This window comes from Elephantulus edwardii, unplaced genomic scaffold (genome assembly GCF_000299155.1).
Source record: "Elephantulus edwardii isolate Elephantulus edwardi_28Jun2011 unplaced genomic scaffold, EleEdw1.0 scaffold00012, whole genome shotgun sequence".
Lineage (NCBI taxonomy): Eukaryota > Metazoa > Chordata > Mammalia > Macroscelidea > Macroscelididae > Elephantulus > Elephantulus edwardii.
The window spans coordinates 9304562-9312677 of record NW_006399762.1 but is presented as its reverse complement, the minus strand read 5'-3'; positions in this window follow the sequence as shown (position 1 = coordinate 9312677).

Sequence of the window (8116 nt, the reverse complement as noted above, 5' to 3'; positions counted from 1 at the left end):
ATAAACACATGGTTTTTGGGTGGATTTTTTAAATTTTTCTTTTCTTTTCTTTTTTTTTGTTACCTTGAAGTTTTTGATAGATTCATTATTCTGTTTGGAGGAAGCTCTGGTGGCCTAGTTTCAATTAGCTGTGCAACAATCTCGAAGCCATGCAGTTGGAGGCCACAAGCTGCACCATGGGAGAAGGATGTGCAATCTCTTCCTGTGCGATTAACTGCCTCTTAAAACCAGCTGGAGGGTCAGCTCTGGATTGGTTCCCACTCGTCCACAAGAACAACAACATTCTGTTTGGGTTTCTAAACACAATATCCTGTTACATTTCTATTTTATCTCTTTTGCACTCTAGTCCTTCTTTTCTAGAACTTTCCCAACATTATCACACCATACACTCACTTCCAACCACAGGTCTATCTTTGACATGAAACTATCGTTTTAAAGTTGATAATTGGCAAGTTATTAAGGGCTTAGTCACATGTTCTCAGGAACAATAGAACAATAGCTGCTCACCATCCCAAAAGATCATGTGAATAAAAAGTGTTGTGTGTTTTTTTTCTCATTCTAAAATACCACCCTTTTCATGAGTTCTTAAGAATTGCTATTATGATTATCATAAGAGTCCAGAATGAAGGTGGCAGAGTGGAGTATACTCAGGGTGGTGGCGGATGGGGGAGGTGGGGGATGGTACAAGGGGAGTGTATACCAATGAAGGAATTTTTCTTTTACTTTTCAAAGAGAAGAGTGAACCGGGGATGGGGAGTGGGGGACAGGCAGAAAAGTGCAACAATGAATGAATGGAAATCCAAAATCTCTGTAAATGTTCATTAAAATTAATTTAAAAAAATTGCCAAAGTAGGCTTTACTCTTTCTGAACTAACAAGGAATTTTTTAAAAAATCTATCCTTGTTTGTAGATTAAGTCATGTTTGGGGCAGAAATTGAACTATCTGCCTAAAATCTTATCTTATGACCCCAGAGAGATTTTGCTGGGTTATGCTTTGGTGATTGGTAAAGTTAAAGTTGTTGTTGTTGTTATGTGCCATCAAGTCACTTGCAACTCGTAATGACCCTATGTACAAGAGCCCCAATCCCTACTCTATCCTGTGCCAACCTCCTACAACCCCGATCACTGAATCGATCCATCTCATCGAGGGTCTTCGTTTCCTGCACGGTCCCTCCAGTCTCCCAAACATGATGTCCCTCTCCAATATGCCAAAAGTATATCACACAAAAGGAGTATCCTGGCTTCACCTTCTCCAGGATAAGCCTGTTTGTTCTCCTAGCAGTCCATAGTATATTCAACACTCTTCTCCAGCACCACAGCTCAAAGGCATCAATTCTCTTTCTATCATCCCTAGTCACTGTACAGCTCTCTGATGCATAGCACGCGGTTATGAAACTATGACCCGGATCAGGTGCACTTTTGCCTCCAGCCTGACGTTGTTGCTCTTCAGGACTCTGGAGAGGTCCCTGATAGCTGACTTTCCCAATGCAATTTATCTCTTGATTTCCTGGCTGCAGAGTGTTGACTGTGGAGCTAAGCAAACTAAAACGGTTAACTCTCTCAATCTCTTAACCATCCGTACTGATGCTGACAATTGGCCCAGTAGTGAGAATCTTTGTTTTCTTGATGTTGAGCTACAATCCATATTGAAGGCTGCAGTCCTTGACCTTCTACAGCAAGTGCTTCAGGTCCTCTTCTGTTTCTTTCCATTTTCTTCAGTTTCAGGGCTGTGTCACCTGCATAACGCAGGCTGTTGATGAATCTTCAGCCAGTCCTGATGCCACATTCCTTCTTGTAGAGCCCAGCATCCCGGATGATCTGTTCTGCATACAGATTGAAAAGGTATACAACCCTGGCTGACCCCCTTCCCAATTTTGAACCATGTAGTGTCTTCCTGCTCTGTCGTGAAGACTGCCTCTTAGTCCAAGTACAGGTTTCGCACAAGCACAATAAAATGTTCTGGGATTCTCATTCTTCTCAGAGTTAGCCATAGCTTGTTGTGGCCCACACTGTCAAAAGTCTTTGCATAGTCAATAAAACACAGATAGGCACTCCTCTGGTACTCTCTGCTTTCTGCCAAGATTTATCTGACATTAGTCATAATATCTCTAGTACCACAACCTCTTCTAAATCCAGCCTGCCATATCTGGAAGTTCTCTGTTGATGTGTTGTTCCAGTCATTTTTTTATCATTTTCAGCAGTATCTTTCTTACATGTTATATTAATGATATTGTTTGACATTTCTGCACTCTGTTGGGTCACCTTTCTTTTGAATGGGAACAAATATCGATCTCTTCCAGTCAGTTGGCCAGCTGACTGTCCTCTTGATTTCTTGGCACAACTTAGTGAGCACATCCAGGGCAGCTTCTGTTTGTTGAACTATGTCAATTGGCATGCCATCAACTCCTTGGATCCTTGCTTTTTGCCAATTCTTTCAGAACAACTTGAACTTCTTCTGTTATCACAGGCTCTTGCTCATATGTCGTTTCATGAAATTCTTCTGTGTCAGCCAATTCCTTCTGGTACAGTGTCTCTGTGTACTCCTTCAATCTTCTTTTAATGCTTCTGGGATCATTTAACACTCTACCCAAAGTCCCTTAAGTATTGCCACCCGTGGCTTGAATTTGTTTTTCAGCTCCTTCAGCTCAAGAAACACTGAGTGAGTTCGGCCCTTTTGATTTTCTGACTCCAGCTCTCTGTACATTTCATTATAGCATCTTGCTTTTTCATCCCTTTAAAATTTTCTGTCCAGCTCTTTAATTTCTTGATTTCTTCCTTTAGATTTGGCTTCTCGGCACTCTAATGCAATATTCAGAGTCTCATCTCACATCCATCTTTGTCTTTTCTTCCTCTTCAGCCTTTGTTAGGATCTTTTGCATTCTTCATGGATGATATTTTTGCTATCCTCATTTGGTCTATGCTCATTGGTGCTCAAGGCCTCAAACCTGTTCCTGAGATGGTTTTGAAATTTGAGTGGGATCGACATATGGTCAAATTATGCTTCCCGTGGACTTGATTTAATATTGTTCAACTTCAGCTTGAACTTGCATATGAAAGTGGTTTGATTTTTATTCTTCCTCTATTGTTTCCAAACTCCTTTGTAGTTCCTTTTATAAATTAAAACAAAAACCTAGTTGTTCTCATTAGTATGGATTTAAATTCATTATTCTGAATTGGAGATCTAGTTAGCTACAATTAATATAGTTGTGAGTTTTAATAAACATTTGTTTAAAATCTGTCCTTCTCCTTTGTTTCACTTTTCAACTGTGAGAATTAAAATTTCTGTCAAACATTTAGGTCAACATGCTTCCAAATCCAATTTGGTGGAGACTGAAAGCACTCTAGATTGAGGCCTGGTCATTTTCACATTTCTTTATTTGGTGGCTATTCCTCTCTAGAAAGACTAAAAACTTAATTTTTAAATTGTTGGCAATTTTTTCTTTTAAAAGTTTTAATTATATATTAGTCACTGTCAAAGAGTAACTTTATGCTATGGTAGTTTTAATTTACTTATTCAGACGATAGCAAATTAAGTCTGTTTTAAATGGAAAACATACTTATGACTTTCCATAAAGGTCAGGGCAACCACATTATAAAATCATTAGCAGTGCTGCTTGGTTTAAAGTTCTTAGTCTCCTTCATTTTTTAAAGAAGGCAAAACACTGTTATTTACTTGGGAAGAAAAAGACATCATTATTTTTCTCCGTGAGCTTTAAGAGTTTTATTTCTGATACATATTTAACAACAGATTTGACAGATGTGTCTTTTAAGGAATAGTAAAAAACATGGCATGTGTAAATTAATTAAATTGGACCTATTTGGTGAAATTTTGACATTTTGCTATATTTTATCCATAAAATATAAAACCTAAGAACAAAGAATTCTTGTTATTCCCTTAATATTATGTTATATAAGACATACAATATTAACAATATGTTCATTTTGTTTAAACAATATGTTCATATTGTTCAATAATTGTTTAAATATGAATAATTTCATTGATAAGTTAATTTCATTCTTAAAAGATTAGTAGCTATGTGTTTGGAGTTTGTAGTAATGTGTTTGGAGTTTCTGAACATATTTTTTTCATTGAAAAATTAATGATTAAGGTCCAGATTCATTATTTAGTTGAAATGCAAATTTTAAATTAGTAGAAAATTCTATTTTTTAACTATGCTATTAAATAAAATGGAAAATCTACACAAATAAATTAGATTTCTTTTTTCTTTAGCTAATGATGAAGAAAATAATTAATTTAGAAGGAAAAAAATGGGTGATTTATTTGTTAGGACACTGAGAGGCCTTAAAGGACATTTTAAAGGTCTCTAGAGGTTTCTGGAATTGATTATTCCTGTATTTAATTACATTTTTAAGTTATAATTTTCTTTTTAAGAAATCATATCATTATCCCTACTCATATAGTCATAATTAGACATTGAGACTTTTTTCCTCCCTTGGGTTTGAAAATAATCAAAGATGCAGCAAAAAGGGTTTATTTAAGAGAGCATTTCTTTGTCTCATTTGAAATAAAAATTTGAAAATAAACTCGAAGTCCAATCAACAGTAAGAAACTGAGAATAGATTTAGCCTAAGGATACATTGTTGTCCAACAACCAAAGGTACAGTTTTCTGAAGAATACTTAATGAAGTATGAAGAAAACAAAATATGTTCACTGAAAAACAAAACCAAAAAACTGGTGACAGAATTACATAATTTTACAGGTTGTTTTGTTTTTTTCCTATAAGCCTGACAGAAAAAAAAATATTCAAGTATTATCTTGGGTCACAGAGTGAGTGGTAATTTTAATTTTATTCTTCACACTTTTTCATTTTTGAAATGGAAAAAAATTTAAAAATAAAACTCTGTTAAAAACAACAGAAAAATCCAAACTATATTTACTTCATTCTCCCATAGAAAGAACAAGTCAATGGTAAAAAATATTAAACAGCGATTTATGATGGCCCTATGTTTTTAAGACCTATGTAAGAAGCTCCTATGTTAAATTCCCTCTGTTGAACTTCCTAGGAGTCTTGGATGTACAGTGGTTAAACAATTAAATGCTAACTTGAAAAGTCAGTGGTTCAGAACTACCAGTGGGGGAAAAGACCTGGTGATTTGCTCCTGTAAAAATTTAAAGTTTTGAAACCCTGTGGAACAGTTCTGTTTTATCCTAAGAGTAATGATGTCAGTTTAGAGACTAAGGTGCACCTGATTCAGGGCAGCATCTTCACAATTGCTTGCTATGCATCACAGAGCTGGACAGTGACTGAGGATGACAGAAGAATTGATCGGTTTGAGTTGTGGTGTTGGAGAAGAGACTTGAACATACCATGAACCACCAGAAGAACAAACAGGTCTGCCTTAAAAAGGATGAAACCAAGCTGTTCCATGGGGGCAAGAATTTTGAAGCTCAATTTCATACTTTGGATGTGTCCAGGAGGGACCAGTCCTTGGAGAAAGGCATCATACTCAGAAGGTTGATAGGACAGTGCAGGAGAGGAAGACCCTGGATGAGATGGATTGACACAGGTGTTGGACATAGTGAGACTGACTCAGGATTGGGCAGCGTTTAGAGATATTGTACATAGGTTTGCTGTGAGTTGCAGGTAATTGGACCACACATAAGAATAACAATGTAATTGATCATATGAGTTGACCCAACAGGAATCAATTTGGTTTCTTTCTTTTATGGAGCTATCTAACGTGAGTCTGATTTCTTGATTGGATCCAACCAGTGTTACTTTTATTCTAAGAAATCGTTCTTGTGTACCACCTAAGCAGAACCGACTCATAGCTGACCATCTGGTGGGTTTTCAGAGGCAGTTAATCCCAGGAAGAAGATTGTTCATCTTTCTCCTGTGGAACTGATAGTTTAGTAAAACTCATGCCTTGGGGATTACAGTGCAGCTTCTTATCACAAGGACACCAGAGATTCAGATATAAATGCATTTTACCTACTCTATTTTTCTGTCTTTTCCTTTTTATATGCCTAAACATGTTTTGCACTCCCCACCCCCTTTCCCCCTTGTTGTGTATCGTGGAGTCGAATCTGACTGGTACACGAGGAGATTGTCCCTCCTTCCCTAGCAGAGCATCTGGTGGACTCGAAACTCCTGCTTTAGAGATTACAGCACAGCTTCTTGTCACTAGGCCATGAAAGCCCCCTTGCACTCGCCTTTATGCAATGGCTTCCTTCTCATCTTCTACCAACTATCTTCAGTCATGCAACCCTGGCCTGTAGCCAAGAGTAAAACTTGTCTGGGAGCAAAATGCAATACTCAGGAAGAAGATTATTGAGGGAAAAAAACTCTTAATTCAAACCACACTGAAAACAAACTCACTGTCAGTGAATGCATTCTGACTCACCTGGTTTCCAAGGCTGTATAATTTAACCAGATCCAACTGCTTCAGTTTTCTTTCTCAGAATGTCTGGTATAGTCAAAACACTGACTTTTAGTCAGCAATCCAGCAGATTACACATCTTACTATGATGGCTTCTTACCTCATTTGAAGGTTGCTGAAAATTCAAAATAGAAGCACCGTATTCCAGAGTGCATTGGCTGCAAATGCATACTAGCCTTACAAATTTCTAAACTGAAAAATTAACTCTTATACAGGATTTCTTTTGTTATGTGTTGTTGACTCAAATCAGACTCATAGTTGACCCTTGAGGGGAGTTTCAGAAGCTTCAGTTCATATGCTAGGAAATTGCCCATCTTTCTCCCACAGAGCAACTGATAGATTCACACTATTTGCCTCTAGGTTGGTGGTGCAATTCCCTATCTATTAGGCTACCAATCATCAAGACCTTCTAATCTAGGTTCTGTGTTTCTGCTGGCAGCAGAATTTTACTGGAACTCTGATATTAAATCTTAATATATTTATTATAGAAATCAAAGGCTAATTGCCATGCATGTCCTTACAAAGTCTAACATTTAAAAACTTAAGAGGCAGAAAATATAAAAAAATTTATGTGGGTGGTTTTCTAAAAAATGTCAAAGACTCAATAGACTGCTTTGTTCAAAATATTTAAATAGAAGCATAGTTTTCTCTCTAATTTTTCTTATATTAATAAACTAAAAAGAAAAGAAATATAATATTAAAAATTAGTTCTATAACAGATAAAAAGTGTTAAAACACTGTCTTTCATTTTGTTCCCCAAGAACACAGAAAGCTGAAAAATTCTAATCAGAGTCCAGTGTAAGACAATGACATTCAAAACTCTCTTGTGTCTAAGAAATTATAGTGTCAATACTATTTATTACCCTCTGATATTGCTGCTAAAACCTCAACAGTTATGTCAATGTTAAAGTGGTATATAACCAGAGAAAATAATTTCTAGAACCAAAATAATACTAATAAAGGAGACTTGCTTAGTGACTTTGTATCTTTGAACTAAATGGAACAATTGTAGTCCTTGTATTAGTGGACACAAGCAGTAGAAATTCTTCTATTACAATAGAATGTTTATCTATGTACAGTGTAGACAGATGTTAAAAAGTGGCAAACTTGGAGATCTACTAATTCATCAGAGTTGCTGAGGATTATTTTAGAATTTTTATTACTTTACAATTTTCCTCAAGATTTCCAAACTTTCACCCTTCAAAACTGGATGTGTTAGTAGCAAAACATTGCTTTCAGGATCCAAACCTTACATTATTTATGCAAATAAATTAAAAATAGATCTAAGACCTACATGTGAACATGAAAACTAAAAAGCTTATTAGAAAAGAATGTAGAGTTGAGATTGTGAGACCTGCTTTCTATGCAAGAAATCATCAGGTGTGGTTGTGAAAGCTTGAGAGGATAAGAAAACGAAAATAATAACTAAGACCTGAGTAACGAAGATAAAATGAGATATAAGGGCGTAGGGTCATGAACATCTCTCTGAAAGGGCCAGAGGGAGTAAAAATAGCATGGCCCCTCACCACCTCGGAGTAAAACACAGACCAAGAGCCCATAGCCCAGACCTATTGTGCCTTTCGAACCACACTAGCAACAAGAGATACATTTATTTGTTGCTAAATCACAGATTCACACTTGTAGTACTGAGAATGGGGTTTATTAGAGAAATGAGTTGGAGAGTGGGGAAGGGAAAGAATATCACTCAAAAAG